At 44.9% G+C, this 22,424-nt stretch overlaps 4 pseudogenes; 1 reads left to right on the top strand and 3 right to left on the bottom strand.

Annotated features, from left to right (window-relative positions):
* The first annotated feature begins 286 nt into the window (after window positions 1–286).
* LOC136533944 (uncharacterized) lies at window positions 287–1,354 on the top strand (annotated as a pseudogene).
* A 449-nt stretch (window positions 1,355–1,803) lies between these two features.
* Window positions 1,804–3,517, bottom strand: LOC136533943 (ABC transporter G family member 5-like; annotated as a pseudogene).
* Window positions 3,518–8,940: 5,423 nt separating this feature from the next.
* Window positions 8,941–20,287, bottom strand: LOC136533945 (protease Do-like 2, chloroplastic; annotated as a pseudogene).
* Window positions 20,288–20,456: 169 nt separating this feature from the next.
* On the bottom strand, window positions 20,457–22,401 carry LOC136533946 (uncharacterized; annotated as a pseudogene).
* Between the last annotated feature and the right edge of the window lie 23 nt (window positions 22,402–22,424).

Here is a 22,424-nt window from a genome sequence, read left to right as displayed (position 1 = left end):
TGATTTAAAAAATTAAGCATGAAATAAATAAAAAGATAAAAGATAAACCGCTCTTGAATATGTTTATAACCGGTGGGTGGTGTAAAACGAAGTTTTAAAGTTTAGGAGGTTTTGTTTATCGGTTTTAGAGATGAGAAAGTAAAAACAGACTTTCACAGAGGTTCGAAAAAATTCGAGGAGGTGACGTGGACTTTTTTTATACATTTTTCATTCACCATCACCTGATCACCATCAATTACAGACTTACAGGTCCATTCTGGTTCCGGCCCAGGTGCGCCATCGCCGCATGGCTCCGGCGGCCGGCGCCCCGTCGTCGTGCTGGGCGACGACCTCCTCCGCGAGGTCTTCATCCGCCTTCCGGCCTCCGCGACCTCCTCCGCGCAGCCGCCGCCTGCAAGCCCCCTCCGCCGCTTCCGCCGCCGCCACCCCTCTTCCTGCCCGCGCCTCCTCGGCTGCCTCATCCTCTTCTAACCGCGCGGCGGCAAATCCCATTCGTACCCATCTCTGCTTCTCCTCCTCGCGTCTGCGGCAGCGGCCGCCGACGGTGGCGACTTGCCCTCTCCTTCCTTCCCGGCGGCGGGGGCCAGGGCGCATCCACGTGGAAGCACCTGGACTATCGCAACGGCCGCCTTCTCCTGGAGAACCTGGGGTCCCATGAACTCGCCATCGCGGATCCGATCTCTGCCGCTGCGTTCCCTCCCCGCGCCTCCTGCCGGGCGCGCCGTCGGGTACGGCCTCTTCCGACGACGGCGATTCGTCGGAGTCCGAGTGGTTGGCGTTTCACGGGACGCCGCCTCGCCGAGCTGCGCGCGCTGGTCCTGACCTCAGGCGAGCTCTCCTGGGGCCGACGTCGCCGGCATCGCGTGCCAGCCGATGTAGCCGCCGGCTCCCGGGGTGATGCAGGCGAACCGGTCGCTGTAACTGGAGGCTCGAGGGCGGGGAGCGCATGGTGGCGTTCAGCACGGCGTCCATGGAGCTCTCGGTTTTGAACCTCCCGCCTGCCTGCGGGAGCTCCGATCGACGCCGTCGACAGGGGGAAGAGGAGGATGTCAATGTCCTCCCCTGCTGCTCACTATGATCGGCTTCCGCGTCGGGTGTGGGCTGGCACAGCGGACGGTGATGGTGGGATGGTATGGAGGCGGGTGGAGAAATCGATGAGGTTCCACAATGCACTGACGGAGATGAATGAGGTTGGTGTCATCGGGGTGGCCGCTGACCTTGTGTTCTTTCGGCAGTGGAATCATCTCTTGTCCGTTGATCTTGAAACTATGAAGCTCAAGAAGTTGCCAAACGTGGAGCCCATGGGGCGCTGACCTATCCTTACACAATCGCGTGGGCAAGGCGGTTGATGTAGTGGGGAACTAGTCAGTGGTGGGTACCTCATGCAACTCTTGAGTAATTATACCTGCTTATAAACGCAGCAATATCAACAAAGCCCTTCATTCACATTTTTCTACTTGTTTAAGTTACTTATTACAGTGATGATATGACCTTTAATTTTTGTAGTTAAAATGATTATGCTAGTTTTACTGCTCAAAAGCTTAATTGTTACTACTATTTGTTAGGTTGGTATCCTGGTATATAGCATCTTCAGTAGCTCACCAAAATTTCATCTCTAATAGAATAATATTAGTGATCACCAATACTATTTTTTTATAATTGCGGGAGATGCTCCAATATATCATCAATACACATACCCAATACGGACCTACATGTCAGATTGGATATCTTTTCTTTCCTGGGCTTTTTACATTTATATTATTACGATCGCCACTTACATGAATCGCACTCTTAAAATGACGCTTAAAATTTAGCCGTTTTAGTTCGCGCTCCTTTATTTTTACCATTTCGCCTATGTGGCACGCCAGCTCGTTGACGACACGCTGGCACCGGCACGGAAATGACCCCGCTGCCCCCGGCCATTTCAATTAGACGAGCCGTGGCCCTCTCCCTTTCTCTCTGTGAAGATGGGGCGGGAACGCGGCGACCTTGTCGGAGGAGCGACTGGCTCATGGTGCGCAGCACCCGCACCTTGAGCACCGCCGGCAGCGCCGCCAGCGGCGTGTTGTCGAACATCTGCACGCCCCGACGAAGCACCGCGGGTCGCTGAACTCGTTCTGCATCACCGCCTCGTACGGGTACTTGACCAGCGACAGGTAGTGGAACCAGAGCCAGTACCGCTGGATGCGGTCCCGGTTGATGAAGAAGCCGCTGAAGAGGAGGAAGTAGGCCAGCGTCGACACCACCATGGGGAAACCCAGCATCACGTTTGTCACCACGCCAGAGAGGAACGTCGCGAACCAGAGCCGGCCCAGAAGGACGCCAGCACGATGGCCACAAGAAGAAGCAAGCGTCGGCGCCGCCGGCCAGGCCCACGGCGAAGAACGTGGTGAGCGCGAACGCGAAGGAGAGCACGATCAGCGACGGGAAACCGACGATGGTGTGGGAGAGCACATACGAGGACCGCCGGTACGCGTTGTAGGCCGTCTCCTGGAGGAAGATGTAGCGCTCGTTGAGGAACACGGGGAGCGAGTCGGAGCAGGTGTAGAACATGGTGGACATGGCGATGGCGAAGAAGCCCAGGCGCTCCTCGACTCCCTTGGGGGAGTCGTCCAGGCGCCAGAAGATGGTCGCCAGGATGAACCCCGTCACCATCACGGCCGCTAGGCGGATGATGAAGATCTCCGGCGTGCGCTTCGTGGCTGAGGAACGCGCGACGGGTGAGGACGCCCATCTCGACCTAGAACGGGTTCACGAACTTCGACACCGGGCCGCCGGCGCCGCCAACTCCCCGGGCGAATGCACAGACACGGATCCGTCGGTTGCGGGACACGAGCTTCCCGCGAGAGATGCTGGCGCTGATGGCCTCCTTCAGGGACAGCGACGGCTTCTCGCCGTGCCCGTCGTGGTGCTTCGCCTTGGGAGGCATGCGCGTCTGCCATTTCTTGTTGTGCCACGAGGTCCCTGGCCCCGTCCGGCATGATCTCCAGCTCCCTGATGAGGTCGAGCGCGAACTCCGTGTCGGTTCTGTTGCCAGGGATGGGCTTGCCGAAGTCGTTGAAGAAGAAGAGGACGGCAGCGCGCGTGGCGAGCCGTAGTACACCGTCTGGCCAACGAGGAGAGGAACAGGAGGCAGTCGAGGAGGCCGAGGATGCGGTAGCTCGGTGGTGGATGGACATGACCACCACGCTGCCGCTCTGCGCGATGCGCTGCAGCACCTTGACCACCATGAACGCGATGGTGGAGTCGAGCCGGAGGGGGCTCGTCGAGGAACAGGACGATGGGGTCGTGGATGATGTCCACGCCGATGGACACGCGGCGGCGCTCCCCGCCGGACACGCCGCGGTGGCCCTCGTCGCCGATGATGGTGTTGGTCGCGTTGCGCAGGCCGAGCTGGTCGATGAGCGCCTGCACGCGCTTCTTCTTCTCCTTGGTTGGCAGCGAGGGGCAGACGGAACTCGGCGGCGAACATGAGCGTCTCCTCCACGGTGAGCATCGGGTATAGGAGATCGTCCTGCATGAGCTGGCGTTGAAAGATGGCCGGGGGCAGCGGAGTCATTTCCCGTGCCGGTGCCAGCGTGTCAGCACGAGCTGGCGTGCCACATAGGCGGAAGTGGTAAAAATGAAAGGAGCGCGAACTAAAACGGCTAAATTTGTAAGCGTCATCCTAAGAGTGCGATTCCTGTAGGTGGCGGTCGTACTAAAGGTAAATATGTAAAAAGCCCGCTCCCCACCCGTCGCGACTCGCGAAAGGCCGTGGCCTCTCCTCCTCGCTGAGCAGCGGCCTCTCCTCTCCTCTCTCGGCCCTCGCACTGCTCTCAGCCGCCCTCGCGTTGCGCTCATGCTGCTCTTCCCCGCCCTCGCACTGCGCTCATGCTGCCCTCATCCTCAGATCCAGATCCGGTTCCTCCACCGGCGGCGGGCACCTCCACCGGCGACAGGGGCACCTCCACCGGCGACGGGCACCTCCACTGCGCTCAGGTGGCGGCGGGGGCATGGTGCGTACACCGGAGGAGCCTTCTTCCCCGAGTACGGCGCGAGCTGGAGGCCGATCCGAAGTCGCCACGCTTGGGATGCGGGTGAGGTATTGTGGGGAGCTGCATCTTCCCCTTTATTTGGGGGGAGTTGGGGTGATTTTTGGTGATCACCAATTAATGGGGATGGGAAAGGGGAGCTGTTGGAGCAAACTTTTTCAGCCAACTCCCCCAATATGGTTGATGGATTGGGGATAGGTGGGCTGCTGGAGATGCTTCCTTTTGAGTTTGGTGTAGGAATGTGACGGTAGGCTCCAGCCTGCAGCACAGCATAAGATGTTTTTGCAGAGGTGATGGTGGAAAAGGAAGACTCTCAGTGATTCTTATGAAGTCTTGGGGATGATCAGTTGCTAGTTGTGATTGTTACTAGTTCCTCCTGTGGCGTTGACCCTTGAGTGCACAATGTTCCCTAAATCTTGTCCGTACTCGCAACGGTGAGAGTACAATATTGTGTTTGGTTGGTGTGCTCTAGTTATGCTCCTCAGAAACTGCTTAGTCGTTGCATAACTCTAATTATTTTGTGCCAATTTCTGGATCACTCCATATGGTTTGTCACTTTCGGTTGCTTCCACAATTGTCATGTGCATTCTCAACAAGGACTGAGAATTGATCTATCTGATGGTGGCTTTTCACTCTGCCTGAAGCAATTTCATCTATCTGAAGATTCCCACTGTTCTGCAGTGGACAAGCGTCCTTGAGCTACTATACACTATATACTATCATGTATCTTGTCCCCATCTTATGTATGAGTATTGCATTGATGAATGTGAATATCTGTTCCAGGGGGCTTCATTATCTAGGTTGATAGCATTGCCTTCTGTGCGAATGTGCCATTTTTTTATTTGGACAGTGATCCTGCTGCTGCAGCCAATCTTGTTCTGGAGTCAGCATTTTTTGGATGCGAAACATACCAAAGTCATTAGAGCATCTCCAATAGTTCAAAAAAAAGGAGTTAGTAGTGTTTTCTAAGTGGAAAAAATGGAAGCATATTTGTTGGGTTCCTGCAACAGTTTTTAAAATATAGAAGACAGTTTTGTATCATGAATCCTAAAGGGAAAATGGTGGTTTTCTGCCCTTATGCAGGAGTCTAATTGTGATTTTACCCTTGTTTTCTCAACTTTGTGATTTTGCCCTTCCTATTTTGAATTGAATCATCCGTTTACCCCTGGTTTGGATGCCGTCAGATGATCGTGGAATAAATGATTAAAAAAATTCAAAATTTGAAAAAACAAAGGCGAAAAGACCAAATTGCCCCTTATCCTTATATTCAGCTTCCATAAGGGAAACTATGCCTTTCTCACGGGGCCGGTTTGCATCGACCGGGGCGTCGGGGGGCATCCGGCGGCGGCGGCGTTGGGCAGCGCACAGCGCGCGGTGCGGCAACGGCTCCCAGCGGCGGGGCTCGTCGCGCGCGGGGGCGGCGGCGGGGCTCGGCACGTGGCGCGCGAGGGCCGCGGGGCTTGGCACGCGACGTGCGGTGCGGGGGCTTCGGGCGTGCAGCCGCGGCGCAGCTCCTCCTCCCTCCTTCCCGCTCCCCCTAGCGTGGCTCATCCTCCCTCCTTCCCACTCCCCCCCCTTGGCGCGTCTCCTCCTCCCTCCGCCACACTCCGGCGGGCCGGCTCACGTGTTAGGGTTTGAGGAGTACCGGCGGCGGCGCAGCTCATCCTCACTCTGCCCCGCTCCTCCCCAGGCTCGCGCCCGCAGTGGCGGTGATACGGGCGCAGCTGCTCTCCGACGTCAAGGCCACGGTGCGTGCAGGAAAAGCGGGGTGTTGGTTATCGCTTGGATTCTCACTAAGCTTTTCCTGTTTGATTGACTCTCTTGTGGGTGCGTGCAGTTGTCGAAGAAGGTGGTGAACATTGGAGAGCTGCGGCGCTTAGCCTGCCTCGGGGGGTGGTGGTGTCCGACCTGTTCTCTGGAAGGTCCCCACTCGCATTCTCTTCTGATTGTATTGCGAATTTTGGTTGATAGTTCGGAGTTCTGCATTTCCTAGTTGCGCTGCAAGGGTTTAGCGATGATATTTGATTGGGGTCTTATTTTACAGAGATCTCTATTTTACAAATTTAGTAATTATTAGTATGAATACGAATTGTTCATAGTACCATTAACACGGGTGTCCTGTGTTAGTGAGCCAATGTCCTTTGTGCACTGCTTTAGACTGTAATTTGATGGGTGAGAGATTGAGCTGGTGAGGTAAATGAGGAAGGAGAAAGGTTCACAGCTCAAACTGTTGGTCATTTTTTTCATTCTGCATAGCTGACTTATGTCTGTCGTCAAGTTTTTTTGGTTGAATTGAGACATGGAGATAGAGTTACAAAGTGTGTAGTTTCTTAAGGTCACAAGAGCGTAGGGATCTGCAGGGCTGGTGGTTGTTTGGTAAATGGGGAATGAAAATTTGTGTAAGAAATATACCTTGAAAAGGTTTCATTGGCCTTTTTCAGTGGAAGTGAAAACTAAACTGTCTTATTTTTTTACCCTCCTGGGCTATATCTTATATTCAATCTTGTCCTGTGTTTGATTACCATCAGTGTCCATTTGATGTTCTAATTCTGATAGGTGTGGGTTTACCATGGCTTGCATTCCACATTGACCCCAATTTATGTATCATGCATTGTTTTGTGAACCGTCATGATTAAGCATGCACTCTAGGAGCTTCTGGCAGTATGTCTGTACAATTTACATCAATTTTTGTTATCTAATTACTCTCTACATGAGATATTTATTCTACTATTTTTATAGTGTGCAGCTTCTTTTGGGGGTATTTGCCAACTGATCGTTCCTTATGGGCTTATGAGTTAGAAAAGAAGCGGAGTCAATATAGTGCATACAAAGAAGAGTTTCTTCTAAATCCTGTAAGTTTCAGTTGCTAGTCTCCAACTCAATGAGTGAAGATCTAAATCCTATTTATCTTTGTATATATAATATGAGGACAATATCTAGAGTTGTTAGGAAAACCTGTTTCTTGTTCCATAGGACAATGTTGCGTGGTTGTTTTACCTAGAAATAAATCAAGAATGTGCCCCAAAAAATGAGAAGTCAATTGGCAATGCAGTAGCAATGATAGTTAAAATGTTGAGTAGCTCTCAGCATTTGCCATGGTGTCACTTTTAAAGTTCTAAGATAAGAGAGATACCAGGCAACACAGCTAGTTCTTCCGAGCCTTAAATCATATTATTTGGAGGTGTTTACCACTGCTGTTTGGTATAGTCCTGAACTTTTTTTCTGATTGGTGTTTATAGATGTATGCTGCCCATGCATTCATGATTTTCTGACCCTTTACTTCATATTTACATGATTTTTCAGGTTCAAAATGTGAAGCTCATCCGTGACCAGAATTCAGGACAGCTTCAGGGCTATGGTTTTGTTGAATTTATAAGCCGTGCAGCTGCAGAGCGAGTTCTTCAGACATACAATGGACAGATGATGCCAAATGTTGAGTTGACATTTCAGGGCCAAATTGCTGGACCCGGGCACGCACGCAGGCGCCAGACTGGCACTCGTGTACGCTTGCTCTTCCCCGCATCACCGCAAGGATGGCCACGTTGGCGCCTTGCTTCACGGCTCGTCGGGAATGGCCGACGACTTCATGTCTTGCTCTGACAGCTTGCCCTTGCAGCGTTCCGCACGGCTATAGGTACAACCTCCTGGTCTTCCTACGGAGACAGATTGCGACACCGCCGCTGTCTCGCGTAGGGACGGCCATTGTTCCACCGGCAATACCGATGCAGCGATCAGTACCAGCACGGTAGTGTTGCCTATAATGGATTTTGGTGATGAAAACAGAAGCAAACGGGGCTCTGATATGGAAGCAACTTGTATGGCGGTTACTTTTGCTGAAAAAACATGTACTGTATGATATTCCTATGTGGTAAGGTACTAAGGTTATCAGTGCATGCATCTACTTATACAGTTTGTTAAGCGATGTTCTACATGCATTCTTATACATTGAAGATTTTTGGTCCCACACAAAAGATTATATCGAAATATTTTAAATAATTGTAAGTTGTGCCAAATATGTTTGACCAAATTTAATCAATTGTCAGCATACAATAAAAAAGTCTAATTCTAAATCAGGGTAAAATCACAATTATGCATAACAAACAGGGGCAAAATCGCATGGGCATTCATGTCCTTTTGTATAAAGTTTAACACCGTTAGGGGTGGATGACGGAGTAGGGACAAACTGGTGCTTCGTGAATGGCACAGTAGGGGTAAATTCACAAAGTCAAAAAATAGGGGTAAAATCACAATTTCGATACAAAACGAGGGTACAAACGCAAGAGCCCCAATCCTAAATTATGATGTTATCATACCGAAGTCATTAGCACTGGATTCAAAGCAACTCCATTTGCTTGTTAAACATGGTCATTCATACGTTATGTACATGGTCTGAAAGGTTACAAATACAAAGGTGTGAAATCAGATTTGAATCTGCTACCTTCATGCCTTCATGCGTGCTTGCCAGGTGCCAGCCGCAGCTCGTTCCCTTACCCGATGCTACGAAGCATGTCCACTTTCGCCTGCTTATCCCATCTTCTGAGATGAGGTACTCCAGTCCTGAGGGCAGAGCACCCATTGATACAGCAAACCAGAATTCATTTTGTACAAATTTCAGGTGATATGAATAAACAAAACTGAAACATAGTATAACAACTAAACTATAATGCACGATGCCCAATTAACTATCAAAAATCAGATATGTATGGCAATAGACTTTCTTCAGACTGTTTAGTAGCCGGGTCCTTCACCTTAAGAAAACTCAAGCAATTCATCTTCTGGACACATGGCTCTAGCAACTCTGAATAATAAACTATATAAAGCATAACTCCATGAATTACAAAAACTAAAGGAAACATGACATCCTATAGATATTCTTTGTTCTGCAATATCAATAAGAGAGCAGGCGTAAAACCAACAAAATTTCTGGACGATCTATTGCATATTTGCAAGTCCAGAGGTTTACAGGATTGCTGATGGACAATTGTACAATCCCTCAATTCCTGACTGCCTAAAAAATGAAGATGAATAAATCATCCTGTGGCTCCTAATGTACAACATAACTCTTAATTCTGTCTATGCTAACATACAACATGACTCAGCTTTGCCGCAAGGTACGTGTGTGCCTACACAATGGGAGAGTACTCCTGCCGCCATTGTTCGCCGGCACATGCTTTCATTTCACTGGCCTCACTGCAGATTTAACTGAAACTTCATGCTCAGTAGCTCATCCATTAAAAAAGAATGATCATGCCCACAAGAGACAATCGATTCCCATTTCAAAATTTGTGACAGGACTTTCACCAAAATCTTCGCTTGTTTTTTGTATGTTATTCTTTGTTTCTACATATGGTTCTGATAGATCAGATGACCGTATAGACGGTATGGCATGTTCCTTGAGAATGTCTGATGATGCAGCAGCCGCTTCTTCTCGATGCAAAACAACAAGGAAGTCGTCTTCGAATTCAAACGTCAGGAACTTATCTTTACAAGCTACACATTTGAGTCAAACCATGATAAGGTGAGAAGGAAAGGAATCTGAAGGTGTTAGGAATTCATTGAACATTAGGCAGTCAGTACTTACTGTCCACAAGATGAGCAAGGTGATGGATATTCTTTATTGTGGTTCCGTTTAGTTTCATGACCTGGTAACATTATTGGTCAATGTAACCCGTAAATTCCAATTCACACGCATAAGAAAGACAACCAAAAGGTAGAAGAGGTTTACTTGTTGATTGCCCATGTGCTCGTATCCGATGTTGACCTCGTGTGCCAAAACCTAGATGGCAGTAGTTAATCAAGAGCATAATAGCATAGCAAACCACAAAATTAGTCGACTGAACTAGCCACAAAATAAAGCATACCTGTGAGACAATAACAATTTGCTCGCCCTCAAAGGTTGCTAGAGAGTAACGTGCTTTTGCTAACAATTTCAACTGTATATGAAGATAAGATGACAACACTAACAATAAGAAAATGCATGCCTCAGGACAAAAGTAAGCTGCAAGCAAGATTAGCATGCTAATGGTGAAATTACCCCTAATGTATCTTCACACTCCTCCCTGTACATGAACAAAAATTTATGATTTAGTAACTAAAAGCTTCATGATATCACTAGTCCTAAAAGGGGAAGTCCACTGGTTACTTACTCTATAAATGGTTCTGTTAAAGGTGTGAAGACAAGGCCGGCAACTATCAGATAAGAAGGTTGGCCACCCTCGACATGAAACGGCACCTTAATTAAGAATTCAGATTCTTGTTAAAAGTGCACCGGTGAAATTTGCATTTCAAGTTTTTGGTAAGATGAGGGTTTTCAGTATCTCACCAAATGTTTTCTTGGCTGCAAAATAGTTTGGACTTTCATGGAATTGCCATCACGAATGATTCCTAGCTGAGCAATATCACCTGCATACCTGAATAATGAAACCATCAAATTTTACTGCAACACATGCTCTAGTGTAGGAAAAGATGTAGCTCCATAGATTTTAAATAAAGATGCAACAGAATATCAGATATATAGAACATACACATTGCATTGGAAACAAAACAAGGATGATTTAGATGGATCAAGTTTGTAACAATGTATTCATATCCAGAGGAGGCCTATAACATTAAGAGGGATTCCACATAAGGGCTTGTCCACCCCAATCCGCATGGTGGATTGAGGCTTATATGCCAGTGGGTGACTGAACAATAAATTTTACCCATCCATACCCAAAGCACGTGATTCGCATATAATGCCTAATCACATGTTGACACAATATCCAATCATTACTGTTTCTGGAAGATGAACCAAAGTGAAATACAAAACTTTGGACAACATAAAATTGTCATTATTCGAAGGTTCAGCCGCATATAAAAAATGTTTAAGAAACATAGGGAAAAGCAATGTTTTCTGCAAAAGATAACATCAACAAATTATGAAAAGAATGAAAGCTATCAGGAATAAGCTACAAAACTTACTTTTGGCTTGTGAGATAGCGGAAAGCAATCCGTTCTGTGGACCGAAACGGTACTGTTGCTTCACATCCTACTGCGATGCCATCAAAGCTAATAATTACATCTCCCTGGAGACAAAACAAACTGATAAGCTTAAACAGACGAAGCAAATACAGTTTGGACAATCATTAACCCAGAAAGATCCATTTCAATAAAAAACAAGGAAAACTGAAGGCATTCAAATCTGTGAACTGGATCATATTAGTGAATGTTACCTTTCGCAAAACACTGCTTGCTGGAGCAGTAGGCTCAACCCGACGAACAAGAACACCCTTCAAGAGAAAAGCAAGATGGCATGTCATAGGGACACACTGGACTAACTGACTAAGCTTAGAGCTGTGCTCAAAGCTAAGGACCAACTATTAGTATTTAGAGGACAATTTTTTTTCTAGATAATTTTAAAATAACAACTTTTAGAACGCTGTATGGATATGCAAGGTACTCTCAGCCAGAAACCATAACTACCAAGTAGTAATCCCACCTAATGTAACTAACTCACAAACAACAAGGTGCATTTAACTAACTACTAAGGCATAATTTATCTCTTTATCTGCTTTTATTTTTAATTTTATTGCAATATAGGATATTTCATGGTATGTGATAACTCAAACCACTCTCAACAATATCATGCTTATCAAATGTGGAAGTACAGGAGCACCTACAGTATGCAAGATGATCAGTGCAGCCATAGATTACACAGGTCTCAACAGGGAAAGAGCGGCTAAACCATCTAGAACTGTGCTTGTGTGTGCATCGGAGTACACTTGAAAATATATACTTCAATATTTACAAGTTGAAGTTCATAAGATACAGGTAGCCTACCTCGCTTGAAGGTACTTTTAAGCTTTCACGCAATGCCGGATTTTCCAATTTCTGAAGTAAGACACCCAAACAAGGAAATCCTACATATTTTTTGGAAACATTGAGCACAACTTCAACATAGTAGGGCTAGACATCTCACAAAGTTAGTGTACTGGAATACGGTTTTACTAAGTAATGCACACTCAATATTCTTACAATTAGGAACTAACTATAACATGTTTAATGAATAAAATTTTTCTTCAAGGGAAGTTCCTTCTGACTTTATGTAGTGCAAAGGTAGCATCTATTTGAAATGTCTGGTTGAATTTACAAACCAACTTATTAAAAAAAAGGGAATAGGTCGATATCTGTAGCTAACTAGGTAAAGTAGACACCGTTTTTGCTTGCTTATCTTTAAAACAAAGAATAATTACCTGTGTACTTTCCATTTTTCTGATAGTCATTTAAGAAATGGGATACAACTGTAGTTGGAATAACATATCCAATATTTTCAGCTTCATCTGACCTGTACACCTAAACAAAACACATAATGAGAAAGAAAATAGAAAGAAAAAAAAACACTTGCATCCTCTTCAATTAAGTCTACCTATTTGTGTATCATCATGCTTAGTGCTACTACCTTCGTTAACAAATACTTGTCATCTGAATCTTTGATCAAACACTGATCACCATTGCAATCGTTACTTTTCTCTAACATGATTGAAGTTTGTATTTTATAACTACCCTCGCAAAAAAGTGCCTTTCATATCTAATTACTATCTTCTATGAACATATGCGAAAGAGCCTGCTACCTGACTGGTTAGCAGGGCTCAAGTAGCACCCAGGTCCTGGGTTCAACTCCCGGGGGAGCAAATTATACTGTGGGGGCAAACTTTTGCAGGTGAGTTTTTTTCTGTTAGCATATGGCAAACTTCAAATAGAAATGGAGTAGGAGTTTTGATTGATAAGAGCCTCAAGGATGGTGTGGTGGAGGTGAGGAGGCAAGGGGATAGGATCATCTTAGCTAAACTTGTTATTAGTGATATGGTCTTAAACGTAATTAGTGTGTATGCCCCACAAGTAGGCCATGGTGAGAGTGCTAAGAGGCTTTTCTGGAAGACTTAGATGGCTTGGTTAGAGCTGTTCCTAGTAGCGAAAAGCTCTTTATAGGAGGTGATCTTAATGGCCATGTAGGTACTTCAAGTGCAGGTTTCGAGGCAGCTCATGGGGGTTTCGGTTATGGTAGTAGAACCAGGAGGGAGAGGAAGTCTTAGACTTTGCTGTAGCTTTTGATCTAATGATAGCTAACAATTTCTTTAGTAAGAGACAGTCCCATTTAGTGACCTTTAGTAGCGGCCAATACTCTAGTCAAATCGACTTTGTCCTTACAAGGAGGGATAAACAAGCATGCGTGGACTGTAAGGTGATACCTGGAGAATGTGTGGTCTCTCAACACAAGCTGCTGGTGGCTGACTTCCGCTTTCTGGTGCAAGCTCGTAGGAACAAACAAGCTAGGGTTGCTAGAACGAAGTGGTGGAAATTGGAAGGGGAGGCATCAAAGGTCTTTAAGGAAAGGGTTATTGATGAGGGCCCTTGGAAGGATGAAGGCGATGCAAACAACATGTGGGAGAAGATGGCAACATACGTTCGGAAGGTTGCTTCAGAGGTGCTTGGAGTGACCAAAGGGAGCAGATGCGACTCGAAAGACGCTTGGCGGTGGAATGAAGATGTGCAAAAGGCTATTAAGGAAAAGAAGGAGTGCTATAAGCGCTTGTACCAGGACAGGTGTGCAGACAACATAGAGAAGTACAAGGTGGCAAAGAAGACTGCAAAACGAGCGATGAGTGAGGCAAAGGGGCGTGCCTACAAGGACCTTTACCGATGTTTGAGTACGAAGAAAGGGGAGAAGGACATTTATAGGATGGCTAGGGCTCGCGATAGGAAGACAAGGGACTTCAACCAAGTTAGGTGTATAAAGGATGAGAGGGAGCAGCCCTTGGTGAAGGAGGATGAGATTAGGCATAGATGGCAAGAGTATTTTGATAAATTATTCAATGGTGAGAACGAGAACACCAATGTTCAGCTGGACGACTTGTTTGATGACACTAATAGGCGCTTTGTGCGAAGGATTCAAGAATCGAAGGTCAGATAAGCCCTGAAAAGGATGAAAGGGGACAAAGCGATGGGCCCTGATGGTATCCGAATCAAGGTGTGGAGATGTCTCGGGGATATAGTTATAGTATGGCTAACCAAGATGTTCAACAATATCTTTCGATCGAACAAGATGCCTGAGAAGTGGAGAAGAAGCATATTGGTACCAATCTACAAGAACAAGGGAGACATCCAAAGTTGCACTAATTATCGGGGAATTAAGTTGATGAGCCACACTATAAAACTATGGGAGAGAGTCATCGAGCAGCGCCTGTGAGGAATGACGCAGATATCTACAAACCAATTTGGTTTCATGCCCAGAAGGTCAACCACAAAAGCAATCTTCCTAATAAGACAAGTTATGGAGCGGTTCAGAGAGCAGAAGAAGGACCTACATATGATTTTCATTGACTTGGAGAAGACTTATGACAAGATACCAAGAAATGTTATATGGTGGGCTTTAGACAAACATAAAGTCCCATCAAAGTACGTGACCCTCATCAAGGACATGTACAACAATGCTGTGACTAGTGTTCGAACAAATGATGGTAACACAGATCACTTCCCAATTAAAATAGGACTTCATCAAGGATCAGCCTTGAGCCCGTATCTCTTTGCCTTGGTAATGGATGAGATTACCAGGAACATTCAAGGGGATATCCCTTGGTGTATGTTATTCGCTGATGATGTAGTGTTAGTAGACGAAAGACAGGCGGGAGTAAATAGGAAACTAGAGTTGTGGCGGCAGACCCTTGAGTCTAAAGATTTTAAATTAAGCAGAACTAAAACCAAATACATGAGATGTGACTTTAGCGGAGCTGCACAGGAGGAGGGAGATGTGAGTTTGGAAGGTTCCTAAAAAGGATATCTTTCGTTATCTAGGATCGATGCTATAGAGGGATGGAGATATTGATGTGACGTTAGCCATAGAATCAAAGCAAGGTGGATCAAGTGGAGACAAGCTTCTGACATTCTTTGTGACAAGAGGGTGCCACAAAAGCTAAAAGGCAAGTTTTATAGAACGGCGATTAGACCGGCTATGAGAATGTTGGCCTACAAAGATTCGACATGTTCAACAACTGAGTGTTGTAGAAAAGCGTATGTTGCGATGGATTTGTGGTCACACAAGAATGGACCGAGTTAGGAACGATGATATACGTGACCACCTAGGGGTAGCACCAATTGAAGAAAAGCTTGTTCAACATCGGTTGAAGTGGTTTGGCCATGTCCAAACGAGACCTTCAGAGGCACCAGTGCATTGTGAAGTCCTAAGCCAATCTAATAATGTGAGGAGAGGTAGAGGTAGACCGAAATTGACATGGGGGGCAATAAAAAGAGATTTGAAAGCTTGAGATATACCTAGATATCTATGTTTGAATAGGAGTGACTAGGGGCTCTTGGTGGGTTTCAACTCTAGCCTACCCCAACTTGCTTGGGACTGACAGGCTTTGTTGTTGTTGTTGAGCATATGGCAAACTTCGTTAAATAGTTTGTCATGCACCCACTTCTTGATGGTGAAGTGAGAGGACTGAAGAAATACTAAAAAGCGCAAAATGGGAAATATTGCTAAAATGTGGAGTGGAAAGTATTTGTGAACAAATAAAACTGTCAAAGTGGCAAGTATTTGTAACTGGTGGAAGCAATATATTGCATACCCTGATCTAAAGCATAAAAGTACCCTCAAAGAAGACAATGAAAAATGAACGCATGTGATTCTGATCCATAAGCAAGGTAAATACCAATTCAAGTTTATATAGAGTGATCATTACCAGAGCATATCAAAATCCAGAACTATGCCTGTTTCTGAAAGTTGAGTAGCTATTTGATTTTAAAATATAAATCTACCTATGTTTTTAATCTGTTCAGATATACTGGGTTGTCCATCAATTATGTCCAAAACCACAAGTCACCTGTCCAGGTACCAGTAATGTGACCGAGTAAAAGTACCTGAAATGCCATACCAATGCACTCCCCTTGTTCATTAAAGGCTGGTCCCCCACTGTTTCCTAAACAAAAGACCAGGACAACAAATCAGCTCATCATTTCCAGGAATTCTGGTAAGGACGAAGATAGGTCAATGCTCTAAATATCATCGTATAGCAAATAGCAGACTAGTGAGCCTTTTTTTAAGGCGGATGCAAAGGACAAACCAGAATTTATGGCTGCGTCAATTTGAATGCCAAGAAGATCTGATGTCCCATGTGCATATGGAGTGACCTGGGCTATTCCAAAGGAAACAGTGTAAGTTCAATCATTCGGTTGAATATATATCAAATATAATTATTAGAGAACATTTTCAGAACAGTGCTTCGCTTTCTCAATGTATCTAAAGCAATGTTGTATTTGGGCTATCTTTCTGCATACAAGTTCAACGCAGAAAAAATAAGTCATTTGACAACTAGTCACTTTTTTATTTCATTCTTTTTGGAAAATAGTAACTATTTGAGAATTGAAGACCAAGATGATTATGGCTACACCTAACCAGATATAGAAGACGACAGCAGTATATGACTGGAGAATAAAAAACGATGGACCAGTCTCCCAAACAAATGAACTCAGAAGTCAGAACTGATCACAGGAAGTCAGGAATCAATGAAACATAGCATAATTTGTTCTTAATCCTACCAACATGCACTGGACAACTAAAAAGGAGCATGGGATCAGGTGTAACATTTTGGAGAAATGATACAGCTACTGCATCCTGAACCGTGACTAGGGGCTCATGTTGGGTTTCAACTCTAGCCTACCCCAACTTGCTTGGGACTAAAAGGCTTTGTTGTTGTTGTTGTTATACAGCTACTGCATGCAAGAAATATCATTGCTTTTCTCCTCGTTGAGGCAAGAGTCAAATGAAAAAGACAGATACAGAGAATTGAAGCATCCAAGATATAGCACCTCAATGCGTGATACAACGCCTTTTGTTACTGATATAGTGTCTCCACCAAGAGGATACCCCACAACAGTTACTGAATCCTGTCATAAGTTTGAACATAAGAGCAATGTTATACAGCATGAAGTAAATGTGAAGTACTTTTTCATATATAACTAGAAACAAGCAAGAGCAAATAATGACTTCAGCTCTGACAGAAACTTTTATGGTGTTCATGTGCTATTAACAAGCACTACATGTTACAGTTGCAAGTTACCAAAAAGTTGCCTGAACTATAGTTTTAAGCGTTTAACTGTACCTGTGGTGACTAGCCAGAGAGGGTAAAAACCCAATATTCACATTACACAGATCATTAAAGGTCCAGTAAACACATCATGACGATAATTGGTTACCTGAAGGCATGGCAAACGACCAAAATGAAGTGCCTCTGTTCCTCTCCAGAACTCTTCATTCTCAACAGATAGCAATGCAAGATCACATTCGGTACCCCTAGCTAAAACCTGTAAATCACTTTGTCAGTTGACTTCTTACAAAGTCAAGTTTTATAAAATTAAATAAAATAGTCAAATACCTTGCTCAAAAGATTCCTAAGCATATGTGGTAACTTTTAATGTTGGTCTCAAAAGAGTAATATTGAAAATTAGAAAAATAATTACAATTGTGGTTCTTTTAATAATTCCCAGGTCCCAATGGTGGAGCTTCCAATAGTCCAGTCCCACCAGTACAGTCGAATATGGTTGAAAAGCTAAGTTGACTTGCAATGGATATTAGATGTAAGAAAATGAACAGAAGACAGACTTAGGGATCCAGGGTTTAAGCACAAATCTTGTTTCAGATAATTCAGATTCACAATAAACTGATAGTTACCTTACTTCAAGAGAATTTCAATGTTCATTGCATAAACATTTTGATTGCGCACTCAAGAAAAAAAAAGATATTTTGACAAATCTTGAAAGCAGCATTGCTATAGGTGATTTACCTTGGCAATATACTTTTTATCATCTCCCCTTCTCTTTACTTTGACCTGCAACGAGAAGCAGCCTTACCTTAACAAATTAACTGACATTCCTAAACTCTTATCCATAGAAAAACTAATGGTACATCGATATCTTCAACTGCTAGTAGCTCAAAATTTTAAATCAAAATAGTAACAGAAAAAGAGAGTGACAAACCGAAGTAAAATAAAAACATGAAGAGATAAAGCTGCCCAGTTGAATAATCACCTGGGTGTAGTGCTCAACGCAATGTGCATTTGTCAAGAGTTTGCCATCCCCAATCATAAAAGCACTGTAAAATGACATGTCATGTAAGATACACAAAGAGCTTCTAAGTTCAAGACATGTGAAAATCATAATCTTCAAAATGAGTGGCCTCATCCAAAAGATATGCATAAATTTCAAAACATGTAAGGTAAGAATATCTGTCATAAGATAAACAAAGGTACCAAAATCAACTAATGTGATCACAAAAGCCCTAGCATGTTGATGACTAAAGCAGGATGCCTATCACAATGAAAACATCATTATGTTTACAGCCTTAGTCGCAAGTGGTCTAATCAGTACAAGAACGGAAATGCTGCAACTTAATCTCTACAAAATTATGAAATCACTTATTGCATCATGATAATTTATATTCCACACCTGCATACATCCCCACCCACCTAGAAATGCACAACAGATGAAATTTTTATATGGAAGAAGTAAAATCAGCAATTGAACCAGATACACACATGTTATATCAACAGTTCAACACTTACCTCCCACTACTTGAATGTTGCCTTTGCTTCTGCCAAGGAAGACCATAATCGGGTGCGATATGAGTGCAGTAGACCTAACAGGAGAGAAACTAATTCAGGTGAAAAGGACATGACTAATCACAAAACAAAGCAAAGTCTTACTCAACAGAACAAGATCTTTGAGCAAACTAGAGCCCTGTGCTTGACATAATATACTGAAAAGGAAGTTGCAATACGAATATGACAAAGCAGTACTTAGCGCACACATGAATATATCTTGATGAAATATAGACTACTATAATATGGAAAAGTAAGCATTATCAATAGCCAGGGGCATGTATTCTTGAAGCCTACCTTGACAACAGCATTAAGGAATTTGTCCTCTTCAAGATCATCAAAGTCAGCAACCTGATGTAACCGCACAGTTAGCATAAGAGAAGGTTTGTAAGATTTTGGGGCAACATTTAATCAAGCATACATGTGGATTGCAGTGAAAAGGAAGAAGAAGAAATGTACATGGATGAAGATGGGTGTGTTTATTAGCACTCACAGGTGCATGGGCACATGCATAAGATGATGAAAGAGTATAAAACCACCATAAGAGATTCATTCAGACTGAAGAGAGCATGGTTTATAACTGAGGCGGTGAACTTACAAAAAAGAAAGTGCAAACTGACTCAAATCCAGAATGGAGAAGTGCAATTAATAGTTTGAACAGACGACACCCCACCCTCAGGCCACAGCATACAATCCACACAGACGACAATGTATAGGGTAACCCAAAGCACCCAGGCACCCAGCCAAACAACAGTAAGCATGTTGACATGGAAGCAGAAATGAAGTGAAATATTCATCCTCGCTCTAATTGCCATTGATTCTACTCTGGATGCAGAGGCTGGGATAGATTCTACTCCATCATGTAAAAAAGCTAATTGGCACCCTCATTCAATTTGGAACTACAGCTGTTAAGCAGTATTCAATTCTCTAGACTAGCATGCACTGTGCAGCCTGTAAAGTGTAAACCAAACAGAGAAAAATGGATGCGCCTCGGACCTGGGACTCCTTGAAATCGACGGCAAGCCCCCTGTCTCTGCGCGACGACGACGGCTGCGACCCCCCCCCCCCCCCCCCCCCCCCCCGCCGCCACCGCTACCGCCTCCCATGCTGCGCCGCTTCTTCGACACCCCCTCCACCTGCGCGCACGGGCACCCCACGCCCACAGGCAACACAGGAGCAAAGTTTCAGTCGGCACCGCACCTTCCAGAGAAGGAGAAGCACAACTGGCAGTCGCACCGCGCGCGTCGGGCAAGAGCCACTGACAAAGTAGTGAGACGCAAGGTACCTCGTCAAAGCGCCGGAGCGCGCGCCGGCCCCGCGGCTGCTGGCGCGGCGCGCGGGCGACGACGGCGGGGCGGAGGCGGCACGAGCAGGAGGCCGAGGCCGTGTACGAGGCGGTGGAGGGGAAGGGGAGGAGCGCCGGGGAGACCAAGAGCGCGGCGACGCACGCCATTGCTGCTGCTGCTGCGGCTGGCGACGCGCGTGGTTTGATTTGGGTGTTTGTTTCCGTCCCCTACCTAGAGACTAGAGAGTGAGCGGCGAGCTCTTATCCTCTATAGGCTTTTCGGTTAGGGGGGGGGGGGGGCCATCACGTGCGGGTCACGTGAGATAATTATATCTGTGTCTGGCCCAACAAGGCAAACAATCTACACGGCGTGTTGTTGAAATGTGCAGAATATATGTCGGCATTTGCAAGCTCAAGTTCAGATACCGTAGAAGGATCTTCATGTGCAGCTAACAATAAACAGAAAGTATTTCCAATCTAAGAAATGGTATAACGTATGACCACTCATCATCAAAACTTTTGGTAAGCATTCAAAACCCATGAAAGGTCTCTTGGAGAAGCGTTCTAATAACAGGGCATCAATCTACCAGAACCGTTCTCTACAGAAACGGCTTATCCCTGAAGGAACAAGCAAAAACGAGAACACAGGATTAAAGATGCCCAGAATGGTCCACAAAGACAGAGTTACATCAGAACTCCAGCAGTATTGTCAAGCGCCTTCTTTGTAATCTTGAATTTGCCAGCCAAGTCCTTCCCGGTGTCCTCGGCCATCACATGCTGCTTGATGAACAGCACAATGCCATCCCTCAATATCTCGAGCTCCGGAAGACCGGCGACACGAGTAAAGACATTCCACACCCGTGCGTCATCTTTCTGTAGTAAGGTCTCAAACAGCATCTGGAAATGTGAGATCCTTGCTGGAGTCATCTCCACTGGGTTGGCCAGGTTAACCACCTTCAGAGTTGCGAGGGAGAGCGTGAAGTTTGACAGCATCTCTGCAACTAGTTTTGCAAGGTTCATGGATCGACTTGACTCCATATTATCTAGCTCCTTAAAATGGTCCCAGATGCAGTACTGAACAAAGTAGAAAACAAATAATCAGAAAGAGAGCCTTTGATCACCACCTATGCTGAAAGCAAGGCTGCAAGCACTACAAGTAATAGCTAGACAAGATTCTTTCCAAATCCGAGTTAGTCCATGTAAGCTACCATCTGGCAATGCTAATGTGGTATTAGCACCATACCAATATGAAAAACACAAGTTGAAATTCACTGACGTCTTGAGCTGTCATAATAGAATGTCGATTCATACTAATTCATTTATTTCAGAAAGGGGTGGCCTAAAAATGGATACACGTAAAATAAATCCACATAAGCTACCTGAGAAAAAGTAATTTCTGAGCCAAAACAAGCTTTAATATAAATAGCAAACATGATAAATACAACAATATACCTGCAAGCTGAACTTGTGATTTTTCTCATGGTTGCATAGCTTGGAAGCAAGGACTGTGTAATACTTATTGAACATCTTCTCATGCAGACAACAGTCAACAATGACCCTTATAATGTTCTCGGTCCTGCATATCAAGCACAGGAAAAGGCATACATCAATAATATTGTCAAATACATGCACAACAACTAATCGAACATTGATGCATGCCTGCTTCCCAGAAAGGCCCAGCCTCAAGAGCTTCTCAAAAGCATCTACATAGTCTTCAGCACTCATTATAATACAAAAGATTGCTCTTCGTATGTCAGTGTTCATCCGCTGAGGCACTGCAAGCTGAAGAAGTTTTTGTGTCTCTACAACATCCTTGCTTGTAACAGCTGCAACATCTTCGACATTAGCTACTGTGGATGGAACATCCCCAGACAACCACCATTGCCCTTTCTTATCAGGGTCCAAAAGCCTACTCCATGTTAGCCCACCAAGAGGACATCTTCTGCCTTAAGCTGTCAATATGTAAAAAAGGAAAATAAAATAAAATAAGTGCATTCTGAAATCACAATTCATAACACAGATGATGGGCAAGTCATTCTGGTTCAAACCTTTTGAAGCCACTTTTTTATTCGAGTATGGTGTGAAGGATCCTCTTTAGGCCTTTTCTTATTGTTCTTAATGTCACATATGGTCTCAAGCATAAATTCCATCTGAGCAGTAAGTGAAAACCATTCAGACAAATTAAAAACCTACGTGGAAAGTGATGCTTCTTAAATAGGTGCATTGAACAACATAAACTTACTCTTCTGCTACATATATCAGTCTTCCCATCTTCTCGAACACCAGAGTGCAATTTAAGCTGATTCACAGAGTTCTGAATACTAAGGACAAAATCTTTCATAGTACCTGGATCATCTCCCCTCAGCTTCATTCCACAGCCTGCCCATTTAGATGAAAACAAACTCTCAGCTTCACTCAGAGACAGAAAAAGAGGGTACGGTACTCTATACATGAATAGTTATTATGATGGTTAAA

Source organism: Miscanthus floridulus, unplaced genomic scaffold (genome assembly GCF_019320115.1).
Source record: "Miscanthus floridulus cultivar M001 unplaced genomic scaffold, ASM1932011v1 os_1338, whole genome shotgun sequence".
In the NCBI taxonomy this organism is placed as follows: domain Eukaryota; kingdom Viridiplantae; phylum Streptophyta; class Magnoliopsida; order Poales; family Poaceae; genus Miscanthus; species Miscanthus floridulus.
Note: the sequence above shows the minus strand (reverse complement) of the source record. Positions and strands in the feature narration are given on the sequence as shown.